The sequence below is a fragment of the Equus quagga genome, chromosome 18, assembly GCF_021613505.1.
Source record: "Equus quagga isolate Etosha38 chromosome 18, UCLA_HA_Equagga_1.0, whole genome shotgun sequence".
In the NCBI taxonomy this organism is placed as follows: domain Eukaryota; kingdom Metazoa; phylum Chordata; class Mammalia; order Perissodactyla; family Equidae; genus Equus; species Equus quagga.
Genome location: NC_060284.1, coordinates 38832861 through 38853714, shown reverse-complemented (window position 1 = coordinate 38853714; position 20854 = coordinate 38832861).

Here is a 20854-nt window from a genome sequence, read left to right as displayed (position 1 = left end):
AAAATTCTTTAAAACTTTTAGATACGAGCAGAAAGAGAAATAAAGAGCAGTAATTGTTGGGAGACAAGATACTTTTTTATTTAAAGATCAGAAATAGTAGCATATGCTCATATGTTAATAGGAATAATCCAATGGAGAGGAGAGGTTTAAGATGAAGAGAGATGAAGAATAACCAAAGAAGTAAATTCCTTGAGAAGGCAAGAGAGCCTTGGATTCAGAAAAGAAGCACAGGGCCTCTTTGGAGAAGAGGTGAATGATCAGAAAAATGTGGTGATAGAAATTTACTCACTTGTATAAATCTCTTCATTGATGCTCAGCTTCAAGGATACAGCTTAGAGGCAGATAACAGGGTGTATCCAGCTTAATTTTGCCAGAGAAGTACAAAAGAGTGAGAGGGGGCCAACTACGGCAATCTACAAGGGAGTGATTACAGCCAGTTGAGTTGGAGACTTTGGATAATAGAGAGATGCAGACTTTGTGCTTGTGGCTGTGAGCTGTATGCGGCCTGACTACCTTTCAGATGTGCCCTGTGATGCATATTCAATTTGAAATTAGTACCTGTTTCGTTATTGCTGCTTCTGAAATATGTCCAGATATGATGAAGATTTTGGTAGCTAAAATGGAGTGCCAATTTTTCTCATTGGCTTTCTTCTCTTCAATAAAGTAAGTAATCTAAGTTGTAAGAATAAGCGTTTTGATGGATCTCTATAAAAGTTATTTTCATTTTGAATTCTAAAAATGGGTCTTGTAAATATCTTTTAAAAATTTTATTCTGAATTGGTTCTCATGCAAAGATTTAGCTTGCCTGAGACAGAGGGCATGGTGGCTGTTAAGAACAACCACAGCCTCAGAGGGTAAGTGGGCACTGGTTTTTGGGCAACTACCTTCACTTGTAATGCATTTCTAAAGGTAAAGAACAAGTGAAGTTTGCTGCTTCCAGAAACTTCCTTGTCACTTGATATCATGGATGTTTGCTTGGCCTACTGGGTAAAGGATGTTCCAAATTTGCTTTAAGAAATTTAAAAATATGAGTCTAAATATGATTATAAGTTAGATTAGAGCGCACGTGTAAAGGAACTAATTTTTAAACATTTTTGGATACTACTTCCCTGTTTATAATTTACTGTCCGTTAAGGTGTACACTCAATAGATTTTTTTAAAGATGAGCTATGTAATTACCCTCCTACACACAAACATTCCTCCTTCAAGGCTGCCTCCTTTCTGTCTATGAAAATCCATCCAGCAAACACCCCTCTCCCACCTAGCCCTGACTGTGACCTCCATCTCAGCCACCGTTACCTTCTTGTCTTTGAGGTGACAGCATGCAGTTGTGGCAGTGAGGATGCATTTACAACAGACCAGGCCGCTTCATGTAACTAGCATTTCCAAAGGGTCTATTATTTAATGGGATGATTTGGTGTTTTAACTTCCTGACCATTATTATGAAAATTTTAAAAACAGAGGTGATTTTCTGTGGCTGCTCTAAGTAAGATTAAGATAATTCTTTTCCACAAATAAATAATCAAACATTCATTAAAAAATAAGCAGCATGTTATCAGTGGAAATTTGCAAGCAATTTAATATTTATTTACACACATACATGTCTTTATTTTAACTTCCTCCATGCTTCCCCCCATCTACTGGTGGCTTCGTATATTTTTGGAAAATGTATAACAGCTATTCACAAATTCTAGGAGAGGCACTTGATAGGTATTGAATAAATGATTCTTTGAGTAACACTGTATGTCATACCCATAAATTAGCTCATATAATTCTCACAATAATCCTTGAAAAATGGGTGTATTACCATCATAATTTTTCCCTGTATTATGCATGACAAAATGAAGATAGGAAGAGTTTAGGGGCTTAAGTAACCAGCATAAAGTGACAGAGCTAGTAAGGAGTAAAGGCAGGATTTAAGCCCAGGACTCCGTATTCTAATTTTTGTATTCTTGCTACTATCTACACTGCCTTTCCAAAGGCCTCAGCATAAGAGCTGGGCAAGCCATGTGCCTGGATTCTGATGGAAATAGGAAGATAGTAGATAAGAGGTGTGGCCTGGCATGTGCTTTCTTTGGAGGAATTAGTCCTTTATATAGAATACAAGCCTATGATTTCAGCCACATCTGCCATACCTCTCAGCATAGCCTGGATTTTTTTGTCACTCATTTTATAGAATCTTAGGAGATCTTAATAACATAATATCTTTAATAACATATCATGAAGGAAGCATGCTATGATGAAAGGGAACTATAATGCAGCAGGTTAGTCCCAAATTAACAACTCCCAACTATAAACGTGATACCATTTATAAGATTGCTTTTTCACCAGAGGAAAAGTATTTGTGCTTGTCATGTGAACATGTGTGATGTATATAGTTAGTAAAACTGATAGTATTAATAAAAATCTTAATAGGCTTCATGACTAGAATAAAATGATATTTTGATCCAAATCCCTAATTAGAACAGTACATTTACCAACTGTTCTCATGGGAAATGGAGCCAGAATTCATCATTTAAAGTAATACCTAATTAATCCTTCTTTGTAACAGATGTCAGCCTTGTTTTCAAATCGTTTGTAGACAATGACTTGCTGTATGAATCTTTTAATTGTCTACCTTGGGTTATTTACTTTTAACACTATAATATATGGTTAAATAAAGGAGATATAGATAATCAGTTTAACTTTGGTTTGAGTCTAACTGCTATGGTAGAGATACGGAACACTGAACACAACAAATGTATTCATGATTCCTTCAGAATCAATTTGAAATAAAGAGCAATAGCAAACCTGTTAATCATGGTAAAGGGAAGAAACACTGGGCTAGGAGTTAGGAGACCAGAGTTCTCTCCTGACTCTGCCATATTTTATTGCATGATCTCAAGCAATTCATCCCATCTCTCTGGACTTTGGATACTGCACCTGTGTGATGAAGCCAGTGAGCTGTGTGAATTTGAGTGTCCCTTCCAGGGCAAAGATTCATTGCCTTTTAAAAACTATTCTATTTATATAATTCACATTCCATTTTAATTTACTTTGCACATATATATATAGACGTATGTATGAGAACACGTGTATGAGAACACACATACACGTATATTTTTATCTCTATTTACACTTAGTATTGGTTTTTTTTTTGGTGAGGAAGATTGGCCCTGAGCTAATGTCTGTTGCCAATCCCCCTCTTTTTGCTTGAGGAAGATTGTCACTGAGCTAACATCTGTGCCACGCCTCCTCTATTTTGTATCTGGGACACCACCACAGCATGGCTTGATGAGCAGTGTGTAGGTCTGTGCCTGGGATCCAAACCCATGACCTCAGGCTGCCAAAGCAGAGCATGTAAACTTAACCAGTATGCCATGGAACCAGCCCCTATACTTAGTGTTTTGATTCCATTCTATAGCATCTTTTGATGAAGGAGAGGAGCAAGATAATGACAGCTGATAACGTTCCTTATGCTTGTATATATTTATCATCTATTATAGGTAAAAAGGTAACCTCTACTTCAGTGGCAGCTTTCAGCATGTACTTCTGGGAGGTATTCCATTTTACTGTGTATTACATTTTGAATGCTTTTTCATTGATTAGTCAGGAAAAATAATTATGACATAAATTTAGGGTATGTAACTTTAATTCTTATCAATGTTTCCTTACTAAAGTAATGCATATTTGTTTTCTGGTAACTACTTACCAAAGACAACAAAAGTATAATCTGAAGAACAGAATAAATATGAAACAGAATGTATCAAAAATGGTGTCAGTACTTGCTCTAACAATTAAAGGCAGCAGCCCATAAATAGGAACTTAGGCATCACTATCGAAGCTTTGAACTATGTGATCTATTTTTGGATGAAGACTGCAAAAATTTAACCTGTGAGATTCTCTTGGCTTTGCATTATCTCCATAGTATTTAACAAAAATCCATGAATATGGTAGCCCTTTATAATGCCAAAATAGCTAGTAATGGCTAAGAATTGCTAACATTTATTAAGAGCTTACTTTATACAAGGCTATGTTTTATGCATATTATTACTTCATGCCTATTATTACTTCTATCTCATTTCACCTTCAAAATAGTCCTGTCAGGTGGGTTCTTTTATTAACATTATTTTGCAGATGAGAAAACTGAGGCTTGCAGATAATAAGTAACTTGGCCAAGGCCAGTCAACAAAAGTGGAGGGGACCTAGGATTCCAATTCAGGCATTTTGACTCCAGAGCCTTATGTCAAACAGTGACAACAAAACCAACCAAGTGACCAACAATAATGCAGATCACTCCTAAATGTGCTTACCTTTAGCCTGACCTACTTGAGCTCTAGATGTGTATATCTACCTGCCAACTGGCCCCCAATCCACACAGTCACTGAACTCACCCTGTGCTCCTCCTTCCCCAGTGATTTTTTTACTTGGGTAATGCCTCCCTCGTTCATCTATGGCTCAAGCCTGGGAATCAACGTTATCTTCTCTCTCTTCACTTGCTATATGCAATTATCTAATACATCAATTCAATTCTATTATTCACATGCTTTTTAAATCCAATTGCTCTTCTCTATTGTCACAGCCTCTACCTTGTTCCAAGAGACTGTCATGTCTGATGCGGACAACTAAAATTTTCCAGTCCTGGCATTCTTCTTTCAGTTTTGCTCCTCTTTAATCCATTCTCTACATTTTAGCTAGAGCAGTATTTTAAAGTCACATATTTGATCATAGAACACACTTGCTTAAAACTTACGTCCTTTCATTACTTTTGGATACAGTCCAACTTCCTAAACATGCTTCCGAGTTCTGCTCTCTGCTTGCCCACCTGCCCTCAACCCCAATTATCTCGTACCATTGCCTCCTTCTACCTTATGTCCAAGCCATAGTACTTTTCTTTGAGTGCCTTGCTTTTTCCTTTACTGCTTCACAACTGTCACATATTCATTTAAAAGTCATTTATCAATCACCTCCTAAATGACAGTCACCAGTCTAAGCACTTAAGTATAGTGGCGAGTGAGACCGACAAAGTTCCTGCTCTCCTGAAACTTATCTTTCAATAGTTTAGAGGGACAGACCATAAACAAAGAAAGTAATGTATCATAAGATGATTGTAAATTCTATGAAGAGAACAGAGCAACCGGACAGAGAGTGAGCGGATGTCTGGAGTGGAGTGTAGGATATACATGTGTTCACAGATGCCTGGAATATTCTTACATTCTCCCCTCGCCATCCTGCTCCACTTTCCACACCATGCTTGGCTAACTTCTACTTGCATTTCAGATCTCAGTTTCATCATCACTTGATTGGAAGGCTTTTCTTGACCTCTCCTCTGTCCAGACTAGAATAGGTGCCTTTCCATTCTTGTGCCCCCCAGTTCTCTGTGCATTCTTTTTTGTAATACTCATCACGCTTTAAACTATTTATTTTAATAATTATTTAAAATATTTATTACTCTAAATAATTAAAAACTTACTTAAAATAACTATACTTATATAGTTATAATAAATAAATTATAATAATTATATAATGTATGTAGTAAATTAATAATAATACGTACTTAAATAATTACTTAAAATAACAATTACTTTACATAACTATTTAAAAATATGTTTCCTACACTCTAAATTCCATGAAAAGGAACCACTTACTTACCTCTGGGTGATTCTGCAGTAAACAATACAGACACACAAGATCTCTACTCTTGTGGAACTTACATTCATATTTATGTTTGGGAGATGACACAAATAAATAAACAAGATAAAATCAGTTAGTTAAAAGGGGTAACACGAATATTTAATTGATTATAATTTTAACAAAGAAAATGGATAGTTTAAAAACAATCCACATTTGGAGGGCCTCCCCCCTCTGAAGTTTTAGAGTTGGCTTCTCTAAGGAAGTGACAGTTAGACTGAGGCCTGGACGGTAAGAATTAGTTAGGTGAAGACTGGACTTGGCGAGATGAGGAAATATCTCAGGATAGCATGGTAGGGTGATAGGGATCAAGGTCTGGGAGCTGCTTTAGACTGGGAGTCAGAGGAGTTTCCCTGAGGAAGTAAAATTTGAGTTGAGACCTGACTGGCAAGAAGCCTGCAATCACATAATGCCAGGACAGTAGAATTTCAGGAGAGAAGAACACAAAAGTCCTAAGACAGGAATGAGCTTGGTGTAGTCTAGGAAAATTAAAATGACTAGCATGACTGAGGTATAGTGATCAAAGGGGATTGTGGTGAGAGATGAGGTCTGAAAAGCAGACAGAGGCCCTATCACAGAGGGCCTTGTTGGCCATTGCAAGGAATTTGGACTCTATTCTAGGTACATTGGAAAACCCGGAAGATTCAAGGCAGGAGGGGGCATGACTGATTTATATTTTAAGATTACTCTGGCTGTCATACAGACAAAGAATTTTAGGAGGCAGGAGGGCAAGCAATGAGACCAGTTAAAAGCTCATGAAAAGCATGAGTGGTCACCTCTGTAAAGTGAATGTAGAGTCAGAAAGGAATTTTGTGCATTCTATCGTAGAGATGATTTTCTTTGGGAACAAAAAAAGTAAGATGTAGTGAAAATACTTGGGAGTCAGGCAGATTAGGTTTTAAAGACTAGCCTAGCTGTGGGAGTTTGCATAAGGAACTGATGTGAGAAGAATAATGCATTCCTCACAGGGTTATCGAGAAGACCAATGAGGTAATGCTTTTGATCCCATCATAGTACTGGTCCATGAAGAAGCCTAATAAGCGTGCTTCTCTTCTCTCCCTTTAAAAGTCAAATACTTCATGTGAAGAATAACATTAAATCACCAGTGATTATTGACTTAGCAGTGATGAGTATTATATGAGGCCCTACTATTTGCTGGGCACTTGCTAGGTGCTAAAGGTACAGCAGGAAACAAGACAGAGCAAGTTCCCAGGCATCTTATAGTACTGTAAGAAAGACAGATATTCAACAAATGATTACACAGATGTAGTTATATCATCCTAATTGCAATGAGTCCTTCAAAGGGCAAAGTTCTTTGAAGCATACAATAGGAAGAGCTCATCTAGTCTGAAATTTTAGGGAAGGCTCCTGCAATAGAATTTAGTTAGAGACCTGAAGGGTGAGTGTTAGCTAAGTGATGATTTACTTGATCTGGTCTTTTTCAAAGTGACAGCTTGCAGAAAATAAGTTTTGATAAGGATTGGAGGGCGAAACCAGGAGATGGGAACTGGCCTCAGGTGAGAAATCCTATGCTGCGGATCCAGGCTAATGAGGTATGGAGGCATGTGATCCATGATGGGGAAGAGGGAGAATTCAGGTTCAATGCTCAGCATAGACAATGGACTATGTATATATCACAGAGGACAAAGGTATCATGCTCATAACTTCATGGTTTTCCTTTCCAGCCTCTAAGATGCTCAGTATAAATGGGGAGGAGGGATTAGACTCAGGGAAGTTGGGTTAGTAGATATTTTAGGAGTCTGGGCAGCTTTTTCAGTCAAGGTGAACTGAACAGTTTCACGCATAAATAATTAAATGACGATTTCTCCTTGCTGGTATCCATAAAAAAATACGAGATCTGTTCAGAGCTCATCTACAAATCTACAACTGCCCTAATTATGTTTTGAACATCAGTATATAAATCATGTTCCCAAATCTAAATTGATTCATGAAGAAAAAGACCTTAAAAGATGTAAAAGTATTTTTGATCTATTTGTGCATAATTATCTCACCAAAAATTTACTTGAAAAAACATTATATAAGTTCAGGGATGATGAGAAAATTCAGAATGTAAGGAGGTCATATCTATACCTCAATTCTGCTTTGTCCAAACTTTCAGATTGAAATGAAAGCAGAAAGTGCTCAAAATACAGCCTTTGATCAAGTATATTTTTGTTTTAGAAAAATAATACTAAAGGGAAAGTGTGAAGTCCATGTTCTCATTTGGCATATTATTGTGAATACATTTAAAAAAACTCCAAAACAACAACCACAACAACAACCACAACAACAAACAGACAAAGAAAAGCCCAAGTCCATCCTGGGAGAAAAATATTTTTGCTCAAAAACGCTTTGCTGGGAAGGAATTTTCCCTAGTTTTTAAAGATCCATCCACTATCCGCCCCTGCCCGTTGCATTTAGAGAAGGCCGAGTTGAAAGTGTTTCTTCCTGTGTGTGCTGATGTGGCTGAAAATCCCAGCGGCCAATCAGCAGTTTTTGCACCCTCTGGTTTCCAGTCCAGCTTGTCCTTTGAGCAAGGATTCTAAGTACAGCTTGCCAAGCGCGCTCTGTTGGTGGTCTTGGCCTCAAAGTCAGACGATGTCAAACTGAATTGTTTCACTTTTGATCACAGAACTCTACCTGTCCTACAGGCTCTATGCCCTACAAGGTTATAGTCCTTTAAACTAGGTCATTGGAAACATTTTTCTTGCCGGCTGCACGCAAGCCAAAATTCCTTCAGTTTCCTCTAGTTATTCTTCTGATCACCTGGAATATTCCATTGTTTTCTTGGGATAGGAAGCTCAACGTTTTAAAGATATGTGTCAGGATGGAACTCTGCCATTTGGAGATAGCTTTTACAAAGAGAGCCAGAATGTAAGAGCACTCTCCTTCATTGCCCTCACATTTATTGGAAGAGTAGGAATCACTGTGAGCCTATGGCTTGATCGTTTTGGTATAGGGGTTAATTTTTCCCATGTGCTTTCCCAGGACAGTCTATGCCTTCTGCCTGTGGACATGGTGTGTATGTTATATGTACTCATAAGAATGTAAGAGAGAGAATTTTACTCTAATCCAGTGCTTTCTCTCAACTCCCTTCTCTTCCTGTGATTTAGGCTCTTTTAACCTCTTAAAGGAAGTGTCAGATTCAACTGGAATTTTTTTTGGCTTTGTTAAGCACAATATGTAAATGTTAAATGCCTAGCAAACTTCCTGACACATAATAGATGCTGATTAAATGGTGACTTCATTTCATTTCTTCTAATTCACTCATCTTTTTTTTTTTAAAGATTTTATTTTTTTCCTTTTTCTCCCCAAAGCCCCCCAGTACATAGTTGCATATTCTTAGCTGTGGGTCCTTCTAATTGTGGCATGTGGGATGCCGCCTCAGCATGGCTTGATGAGCAGTGCCATGTCCACACCCAGGATTCGAACTGACGAAATACTGGGTCACCTGCAGCAGAGCATGTGAACTTAACCACTTGGCCACGGGGCTGGCCCCTCACTCATCTTTTAAAATAATTAAAATAATAAATTTTTAGGGCTGGCCGTGTGGCCTAGTAGTTAAGTTTGGCATGCTCCATGTCGGTTCCTGGATGCAGACCTAGAACATTGTCAGTGGCCATGCTGTGGCAGCGACCCACATACAAAATAGAGGAAGACTGACACAGATGTTAGCTCAGGGTGAATCTTCCTCAGCAAAAATAAATAAATAAAATAATTAAAATAATTTTTCTCTGAAGGATTTCCATAACATATCCTTTACCACCCAAATTATTTTAAATTAATGGAATTAAAATAGCATGCTTAATATGGAAAGAAGTAAAGCTCATCAGAGAACAGATTTAGGACTGGATTTCTTTGCTTATAGTTTTTAAAGAGCAGAGAAAGAAACATACTTAAAGAATGAATTCATCTTCTTTTGTTGTGAATAGCAGTGTTTGCTGCTTCAAGGGAGAAATTTTTGAATTCATAAATGGATCTTCACACCTTTTAAGATGTTCTTAAAGTGACAGCAGATATGAAGCAAATGCCATCTAATAATGTGTGACTTTAAAAGGGTTTTATCTAAAGAGACTGGTGAGAGAACAGGTTTGTAATTCTTGTATCTGAAAAATACATCCATCCTTCTGATTCCATTGCCTCAGGATATATTCTTTCATCTCATAGGGAGAAGACGTTTTTTATTGTCCACAACAATGAGACCAACTCTTGATCAATGACCTTTAAGGTACCAACCACATTACCCTCTTTACTACAGATTCTTCTAGAGACAGTTTATAAAAATAGTGGAATTACGTTTTATTTCCAACTAGGATAGGTATTTTCATCTCCCTGGAAGTGTTACAAATTTAAATAAAGAATTCTTGGGAAATCCAAGGAAGAAATTAATCTTCACTTATAAATAATGTGCAGAAGGATGTAAGGGGAAGAAAAGAAGCATTGTCAGAGAAACTATCTGCATGGAGGAAAAGGATTAGATCTGATACCCTCTTGTGCTTTTTCCAACTCAAATTCTGCAAACTCTCAATACTTGCTTGCATCAAAACTTTTATTAGGAGGTAGGGAGAGGTATAAAAATAAATATTTTAGAATTTTAAACATAATAGATTATTGAGATTCAATAAACTCATAGAAAATTTGTATATACAAAGCAGATTTATTTTCATTATGTAAGCATGAAAACTAAAAAAGAACGTTTCTATAAACCTTAAAAGAGGTGAAATGATTTTCTCTACAAAAATTGTGTTCTCAAGTTTCATTGCCTTGTGCCAGTCTTCAGCCTAGAGTGAATTTTTATGGTTGAGTCATAAACCTCTGAAAATCATACCAGTGGTTTAGAGAGGAAGGCTGACACCACTCTAATTACAGTGTGGCGAGGGCCAGGGCGAGAAGCATGCCATTAACTCCTTCATCACACTGTACTTCGAGTGCTGGTGGGCTTTTCAATTCAATTCTGAAAATGTGTATTTCAAAGTCCTTGAGTTTGTACATGGGTTCTGTTTTATTTCAGTTTTTTTGCCCCTTCCAAGAAATACTACCTTTAGAGTTCTAATGAATAGTTTCATTCCTCAGATTTGGATCAAAGCAATGGCCATCTCTGAATAACCAACCTCCTCAGGTGGTTGTAGCAAACGTTCTTCAGACTTGGTTATGTGAACCACTTTGATAACTGTTATCACTGGGATCTTTCTTTGGCCAACAGATGAAAAATAAGGGGTTTGCTCTTCTAATTGGCAACTGAGAAATGATTTCAAAACTCATACCCTACAAGAGGAAAATCACAGACTTTTGGCTACCACTGCTTCTTTGTTGATGTTGCCCATATTTTGATGAACAAGGAAATGATCAATCGACTGTTTAAGTGGATCAATGAACCATAAGTGGCCTAAAATAACTGACTCATGAAAACAGCAAAGCTTTTCACAGGCATCTTAGGGATCTCAAATATGGAGGCTGCTTTCATATTCACTGGTAGGGATATTTAGGATATAAACCACTGAGGGATTACAACTGTGTATTATATAGTGCTTAGTACATGGGGAGCCCTTAAAAAACATGGAGCAATTATGACATGCTAAAAAAAGGAGAAAAGGATGACTGATATTTTCCTCATAAGATACCTAGGAAATTTCATCCTAAAATGGCTGAGGAAACAGCCCTAATGAAATAGCCTAAGCTGGGACAGATCCATCAAGTCAATAACTACATTAGCAATTACATCCTTTTAGTGAAAAAGCAATCCTGGGCCATGTCTCCATAGCTATTGAGGGAACGTCTCCTCAGCTGCGCTGAGAGAGTCCCATACCTTTGGCTGCCTCAGCTCTCCAGAGCTTTCAGTTAAAGCAGTTGATGGATTAAGTTGGCAGCCGACGCAGGCCAGCCACCAGGGTCTATTGGGACCGTGTCTGGAAGCTCATGGAAAATTCTGAGAGATTCTACATCCAGTAAAACTATAGAAATGGATTTGATGGCCCCTGAGAAGTTTCTTTCCTTTTTTTTTTTTTTAAATAAACTGATCATTCTGTTTCCTCTTAATGACTGACAAAGTAAAAAGCTATATGCTACTATAGATGGAGATGCTGATACACCATGTTTTCAAGGTGTTCTTTACAGAATCATAATCTATTAATGCTGCAAGGAATCTCAGAGAAAAACCTTGTCCAGTGACTTGCCCAAAACACTTCTTTTCTAATTCATAGACTTGCAATTCTTAAAAAATGACCAATTGCAGTGGATGTGTTGCTCACTATCTGGACTAATTTTATTTTCCACTTACTATTCCATGCTGTGTGTGTAGCCTATTTTTTCACATTTTAAAATCAAGAAGTATTACCCACCCGAACTCCAATTTTGGTCTCAGATTGTCTATCTCCTGAGTTTATAATTTTCAAAATCTGATAAGACACAGACAATATAACCAGTTGGAGTTGAAATACCTTTGTTTACTTGTTTGGCTGGTTGTTGTTGTAAAAACGAAATCAATCAATCTTGGCTAAAAGTGGTTCCAGCTGATCCCCATACATTTAGTCCTGCTTAGAATTGCTATTACATTACTTGAACTGTTGAGTTCTCAGCTGTTTAAATGGACAGCCTTTGTCTCTCCTGATAAGCTGCATGCTGCTTGATTAGCACTGGTTTGATTCTCTTCTGGGCACTTTTCCTTTAATTAAATCTGACAGCTTTTTTGGCTTGGAACTTCTAGAAGCACCCTAGGATCACTTATGTCCTTTCCATTTATAAAAGTTAGCCCCTGGATTCCACAGGATAATATAAGTGAAAGTGCTTTGAAAAAGTTAAAAGCAGCATATAAATATAGGTACTCGTATTTTCTCAATTGAGAAACTAACTTTGGTGAAGCAGGTTTAGTACAACAAGGTAATTCAACTTTTGTTCTAGATCTTTCTTTCTTTCATTTTTTTCTCCCTTTCCTTTGAAGCACTTCAAGGGCTTTCTCTTTTGGATCCCTGAAAACCTGAAGTTGCTTTTCTACTAGCAAAAAGAATAAACAAAGCAACAGATAAATATTTCAAAGCTGGCGTTTGGGGAAAAACAACTTACTGATATCTAACTGCGTTTGGAAATACTGGGACAGCTGGATTATGGGGTTATTAAATATAGGGGCATAGATAGTGGCAATACCATTGGCCAGGATACTTTCAGACAGCTGATTTGAGAGGCTGGGGAGTGGAGTCACAGAGTTCTCAGTATTCAGGTTGGTTTCACAGGGTCAGTTGCTTGATGCTCTTCCTTAAGCCCATCCATAGGTTTCATTCTATTGAAATTCACAGGTTCACTCACAAATAGAGATATCCTACAGGAAAAGAATAGTTAAAACTTATATTAATTAATGTTATATTGCTGGCTTCTATAGTTCTCTAGTGCTTCTTATTTGGAGTTTCTTCCACAATCAGATGGCAAGAGATGTGAATAGCTATGATAAATAATACACCTCCAAAATTCAAGGATCTCTCTGATACGTTTTGATAACTCTGGGTGAAATTGCTAGTGAAAAAGAAAAGTGATTAAAAAAATAGGGCAGAGAAAGAATAAGCAAGCTCAAAACCCTAAGTTAACAAAGTTAATACCGTGTTGGCTCATGCACAAACAGCTTCAATTTCCTTTAATTAGTTCAGAGTTAGGTGACAACATATTTAATCAGTGAGCTAACAAGTGTAGCAGCTGATTGCTCTTGCCACCCTGTGTGTATGTGTTGACTAAAAAAGTAAATAAAATTACTTTCACTGCAATAATAAAGTGGCATCCTAATTTTATTACAGTAGCAGCCTTTTAGAAGTACCATACAGCAGTGAAAATTGTTATTTCCTAAGCATTTCCCCCACCCCAACCTTTAACACATCACTGTGGTTTAACCCTTTGGGGATGTGATGGCCAAATTAGAGTCCATCAGTCAAGAAGACAGACTACCTTGCTCCCGTGTTCTGCATCTCTTTTTCAAGGTACTGAGATGGTTCTGAGCGAATTGCTTAAATTCACATTACCAGCTATGTTCCTCGGTGGCAAAATGTGGCCTTCGGCAGACAGAGGGATCTATTCAAAATTCAGTGTTTTTCCAATTAGTTAAACACACCTAGAAGCCAGCAGTGTGTCTGCTTGTTTTTTTAAAAAAAGTGCCTTTGTCAGTGAGATAGGGAATAGGTGTCATTTTTCTCATCCTTTTCACGACCTATATAGGGATATTAATTTATTTTATATTAATTAGCTTAGATTTTGCAATGATTTTCCTAGGTTGGCAAAGCAGAACTCCAAAAGCAGCGGTACTCAATCAGGAAACATTTCTTCCTATATCCTTGGTCCTTCAGGGGCTGCAGTCTTTAGAGTACATTGTTCCTCAAACAGTTATACAGTTTAAACCAATAAGTCTGATAAAAGCTGCTAACAGTAACCTGCTCCTTTTGCTATCATTACCTACATAACGTGTAGGAAGGACTCAGTTTATCTTCATTAGGTTTTCTTGCCTTTCGCCCTTCTCAAAAACACTGAGACAAAGATCTTACCAGAAAGCCTTTTGTTACCCCCTTATAAAGACACCTAATCTAGCATGTCAGGAGGAATTTAATTAAAAGAAAACAAAATCCAGATACTAAGGTCTGGGATATTTTTGTTCACTTTAGCTGGAGTGGTGATGTTACATATCACCATCTTCATTGCTGGCTTTATTTGATGTATATATACCAGGTAACCTAGCTGCATTAACTCATTTAATCCTCATGATCACTCTGGGACATACCCAGAATGTATTACAATACCCATTTTTGAGTTGAGGAAACAGAGACACAGAGAAGTGAATATTGCAGTTGGATCTGAAGCCAGACTTGCACTGTGAACCTCAAGAAGGGCCTCAAGGTGATCTTAACCACATTGCTAAATTCCTTCCCATCCTATGCTCATTAGAGCCACTCCAAATTGTTTTTGGTATCCTGGATGTTACATGAAAGAATCAAAGTCCTCTTCTTTATTTACGAACCCAGTGGGGCTCATAGTTTTCCCCATAAGTCAGATCTGCAAAGAGCCCTCTGTTTCACAGACCAAATTCCTCTCACGACCAGAGTTTGATTCAGGGGGAACATCATTGTTTTTCTTTCCAGAGTGATGCACCTCCTTTCTTTTGAGCTCATTTCAAAAGACAGGATAACCATAGCCTGGGAGCCAGGTAGGCAGGTAGGCATGGGTTCAATCCCCAGTTCTGTCTCGTGGAGTCAACCAACCAAACAAAAAACCTTGAACAACCACCAAACCCCCACAATTAAATAGAGCCAACGAAATGTTATGTAGTATAGGCTTGCTTCTCATGTTTGTAGTACATGTACTACTTGTGTTGCCAATGTCTGAAAGGCTGGAAACATGTTTAAATGAGAATTTAATGTCTGTACTACCAGTAACACAGATAGCCGTGGGAGTATCCTGACTTTTGAAATGTCTTTCTCTATGTCTATGGGGCACCTTGAGTGACCTAGATTTCTCTTCGTCTCTCTTGGCTCCAGGTCTCTGCTACCATTAAATTCATTTAATTGTGAATTATCTCATCATTGCAAACATGTCACAGCTGTTTTCCAGTGGGTCCTCACAGCTGGATAGCAATCTGATCCTTCTTGTCCCATAGTATAGTGACCGCAGGCTATTTGATTAGCCATCATTTACTGAAGTTTGTGGGCAATGGATTACATTGCAGGCCTTATGCAAACAATTTGAAATTGATATTTTACCATATTTTTAAAAGTCCCTGGGCCATTTTCAATGGCTTACCCATAAAGGGCTCTCTTTTCACACCTTGCCGAGCTTTTCGCATCCTCTCTACAAGGCTATTCCGCTTTCCCCATCGCCCTGGGTTACCTTGGTCACGTTTATCATTCCTGTCTATTGATAACTGGCATGACTTTGGGGAACATCACTGGATTGAAAACTGAGATAAAATGTATTCTCTCATAATGTGGGATTATCAAAATGTTGCTTCTAAGTCATTGCCTTCACAATTAGAGGGTCAAAGTACTATGTTAGCATTGATATTTCAGATAGTAATAAGGTGAAAAAAATAGTGTAGATCTCATGGCATAATCTGAGAAAAATGAAGTCCTGAGGGCTAAAAGTAAAATGACCAAAGAAATGAGAAACAGAATCTGGGTTAGAATTTAGGTTCCTCTCTTTTTCACTTCCAGATTCATAATTCTCTTTCCTTCACCAGTACTGTGGCAATGTCTCTGTATTTCCTTGTCCTCCTGGAATATTCATTAAGAAGACACCAGGAGAAGGTTGGAAGGCAATTATTTACTGAACAAGTTTGAAAAGGAACTGGAATAGTCAACAGTGTTGAAATGCAAGTGGGATGGGAGTATTAAAAACTCTATCAGGTAGCCTAATGACATATTCAGCTGTACCTTTAAGATAATAGATTTTGTAACAACCAAAATTTAGCATTTTAATATGGCATATGTGAACTCTCAAAATTCTGTTTTTAATGGCAGCAATAATTGAAGTGAAGTTATATCAAGGCATCTAAAGGAGGCTGTTAAAATAAAACCTCAACTGTGATCTGAAAGGCTTAACTTAGAAAGCTAACATATGTACCAGGTGCTTTCTTACCTAAAACACTCTATGAAATAATCCAGAGTTCTCAGAACAATGGCCAAAATGGACATTTAGCATTAGGATATTTTGTTTGCCTCCTAATAATTTCTCTAAAAAAACACGATGTAGTGTTAGGTGGACATCAATTTTGTTTTCCTGCCCCTGTGGACTAGGCTATTTTATCATCTGCAGGAAATCAGAGAAAAAGAATTGTATTGTAAAAATGATTTTTGGCTCACTTCAAAGTTTTTAATTGCTTTATTTTCCCACTTGAGACACCTGATATTTAATAGGCAGAAAAAAGTACATGGAGAATAAACATTTTTATAAATAAACAATAAACACCAAAGAGTATTATTGACTGCAGTTGAAGCTTCCTACAAAAATAGATTAACGGAAAAAATAAGGTTCCCTTCCACAAATTGGCTTACCAGGATGTGCTGTCTTAAGGTTCTCTCCAGGATTGTGAAATATTGTCACTTCAGTGATGAGAAGAGGCTAAGCAAATGTACTTACTAGTCACATTTCCGTGCAATGCAGACATTTCACTCCTCCATGCTCAGAGTCCAAACATAGAACAGAACCACCCTAAATGGACAAGAGCATGGAAATGTTTCTCCAAAAGAATTCTACTGGTATTTTCCTGAAGTTTTAGCACCGAATGGGGCTTTTCCTTGCTTACAAGAAAGTTCCATTTGTCATCCTCAGGAGAGCCATGATTGCATTCCGTTTTTAATGCCTCACAAGGAGCTGAAGCTTTACTTCAGATTAAAGTCACCATCTGAGTGACATCGGGAAGGAAACCATGAGCTGTCACCCAGGGAACAGACTTGTCACCAAGGGAACAGTTTTGGAGGAGCAAAGGCCTGAAGGTTTGTTTATAAGACAGAGGAGGTGGCTATTTCCAGGATTTTTAATGGATAAGGTTGCAGGTTGAGAGAATCTTATGGCAGGAAAGTTCGTTGCCCTTTAAAAAAGCAATTAAATATCATTCTCCATTTTGATTTAAACCAAAGTAAGGTGTATTTAATTTCCCTTGGAAATATTCCTGTTTCCTTTTCTCTGGTGTGAATCATGCCACATGCACACTGCTGTTTCTGTCATCCACAATCTTTGGCCAGCAAGGATGGCAAGTAGGGAAACCAGTATTGAGGGCAGTAAAGGAGAAATCTTATGTGCTCATATTTAAAACAAAAAAAACCAAACAGCTGAAAGAGGCAGGCTGCAATTCATTCCCGTCTGTGGCTTAACATCCTACAGAACCCAGAAACACATTTTCCCCCTTTGGCATGGTGTGGTAAGAGTCATCGTCGATGGAAATAACAAATACAGAGACAAACTCTGTCCTTGGGTCAGTGTGAAACACTAACAGGGGATAGCCTGACTTTCAACAAAACACATGCTTTCCATCCCTCTCCCCACGCGATGAAGCTGAATTGACCACCTCTTGCAAGGGAGCAGTATAGTGGATTGTTCGAGAACATGGGCCAGGGAAGCTTGAAAGGCTTTGTTTTGAATCTCAAGTTTACTAATCTGTGACCTTGAGCGCTCAGTTTCCTGTTTATGAAATGGGGATGATAACTGCATTACCTTAGAGAGTTGCCATAAACAGAAGGTATGTGACATGCTTAGCTCAGGGCCTGACACATAAGCGCTCAAAAAATGATAGCCATTGATTAGCACAAAAGTATGGCTGTGTGGGAACATAGCTGCTTGATTACGGAGGAGTAAATGGAATTTACTAATGAATTAGTTCAACAAAGCGCTGATACTCTGTACTAGATGCCATGCTGGGCTTGGGGAGGCGATGACAAACAAAAGAGCTGGTTTCTGCCCTCATGCTGCTTAGACTAGAGTGGTGGATACAGGCATCAAATCAACAATCACACAAATAGCTCTGTGACTGCAATTACACTAAGTGCTTTGAAGAAAATATAACTAGTGATATAAGAAAATATGACAGGGACCCTAAACTAGACTCCGGCGTCAGGACAGTTCTCCTCGGCAAGGTAACATTCAAGCCAAAACTTGAAGAATCAGTAGGAGTTAGCCAGATAAAAGGGGTGAGAGCTGGTGGTTCAGGCAGACAGCTTGCACCGAAGGGCTGATAGAGGAATGCACATGGCATACTTGAGGAAAGAAAGAGCAGACCAGTGAAAAGAAGCAGAGGGAGAGAGAGGAAGAGTGACAGAAAAGAAGTTGCAGAGGCAAACAGTGGCCAGGTCATGCAGAAACTTCTGGATTTTGTTAACAATTTTGACTTTTTTTCTAACAAATGTCAGGAAGCAGTTAAAGGGATTCGAGCATAGCAAGTGGCATCATCAGACTTGCATTTTCTGGAGCTCATTCTGGCTACGGTTGGAGAGCGGATGGGGAGAGGGAAGAACGGATGCATGCTGACAAGTTAGACCTTCGCTGGAGAAGTCCTAGTGAAGAAGAAGTCTTAGGCTGGTAAGAGAGAAGACGCAGCAAAATTGAATGGATTAGAGGTGGGTTTGGAAAGTAGAATTAAGAGAAGTTGGTGGCAAATTGGCAGTGATTAGGGTGAAAGAGAGGCAAGGCTCAAAGACGACTCGCAGACATCTTGGCCTGAGCAAGCGCATAAATAAAAAAAAGGAGTGAATTCCTGATGAGCTGGTTCTGTTCATACTATTGCTGTTGATGAGGTTTAAAGATGTCCATTAAAGTTTTGCTGTTTATTATATAACTAGATTAATGTCATTTGGCATGAGCGTTGTCAATTTAAATTTGGGAATAAATACTCAAAAATTTCATAATAACATTTTGTAATAAATTGCCAAAGAAATAGATCTCCAATGGAAAACCACTTTCATGTACCCCTGCTGCAATTCTGGTGGTTTTGATGGATTTTACACATACAAATATTTTCTGGTATTTAGAAATTTCCATGTCTTCCTCTTTCATATCCTCGTCTTCCCCCATTTCTCTCTCACAGCACCTAGCGCTTCATCATTAACACTTATTTCCATGATAGCTGCCTTGAGGGAGATGATAATAAGACGGATAAAACTAGAGCATTAAATAGACACCAGCCACTGAAACATAAAGTGAAAGAGGAGAGGAGTCTTTCTCAGTGGCTTGCTGGCTTAGTTTCATGAGAGGAGTAAAAGGGATATTCCTTCATTCCAGAAGTTGGAGAACTCTAGGACACTCAATATTGCTATAATCTCATACTTGAGAATAGATATGGAGTAAAATGCTATTTTTCTGCTGCTTCAGTCAAGCTCTCCTAGGGGTTACCATAGCATTTTGAGATATCTTGACATCATTTCCCAAGGTAATGGGGGAATATGGAACTGCCTTTTCTCTTGCAGTCTATTTTAGTTCTCTTTATCTCTCTTTGTTTATCATGTTTCTATTATTTTTGGAGCAAAAACTCAATTAAAAAACTAAATTAGAGGGGCCGGCCCAGTGGCATAATGCTTATGTTCATGTGCTCTGCTTCAGCGGCCTGGGGCTCATGAGTTTGGATCCCGGGCACAGACTTATGCACTGCCCATCAAGCCATGCTGTGGCAGCGTCCCATATACAAAAAAAATAGACACAGATTGCCACAGATGTTAGCTCAGTGACAATCTTCCTCAAGCAAAAAGAGGAAGATTGGCAACAGATGTTAGCTTGGGGTCAATCTTCCTCACAAACAAACAAACAAAAACTAAACCAGAGCAGACTCCTAATTTGTTTGACTCTGCAAAGAGTCAAAAAACTTTGGCTCTCTGGGTATTAGTCTATAAATTAAGTGTTAGAGAAACAACTTGGGCTTTAAATTGGTAAAATATTACTAATAAAGTTAATACATAATAAACCAATAAAGTGGCTGCTCACTGTTAAAAATAAACATATAGCACTTTCAGAGTCATGAAACATAATGAGGTGGCTACATTTTGCAATTTTATGAGCAATATGTATATGCTGAATGTGTCGCCCCAAAATCTGTATGTTGAAGCCTTAATCCCCAATATGACGGTATTTGGAGGCGGGCCTTTGGGAGTTAGGAGCAGATTGGTCATGTGGGTGGGGCCCCCATGGGATTAATGCCCTTGTGAAAAGAGAGGGAGAAACAAACCTCTTTCTTGGCCATGGGAATATACTGCAAGAAGGTGACTGCATGAAGCCGGGAGTGGGCGCCCTGTCCGTGGTGTTTCGTTGCAGCAGCCCGAACAGACAAAGACAACATGGCTCCATTGCTTTTGTGTATTTGCAACCTTTCTAAACTTGGAAGATTGAGATGGTATTGAAACAAGACCTTTCATTAGGTCAGGTGTATGCTTTTTATATTGTTAGTTTCAACACTGTTGTTTCTTCTTTATCTTTCACATTATTCTTACATAAGTATCAACTTCTGGGCATTACGTTTATGTGAGAGAGAGAGAGCATGCGTGTATGTGTGTGTGTGTTTGTGTGTGTAAGACAGAAGGAGAGAAAGAGAGATTGAGATTCTAGGTTCTGATCTCTTTCCGGAATCATTCAAAAAGGAAATGGGCCTAGAGGGAATTATGATAACTGAAATAAGTCACGCAGAGAAAGACAAATCCTTTATGATTTCCCTTATATGTGGAATCTAAAACACAAAACAAAT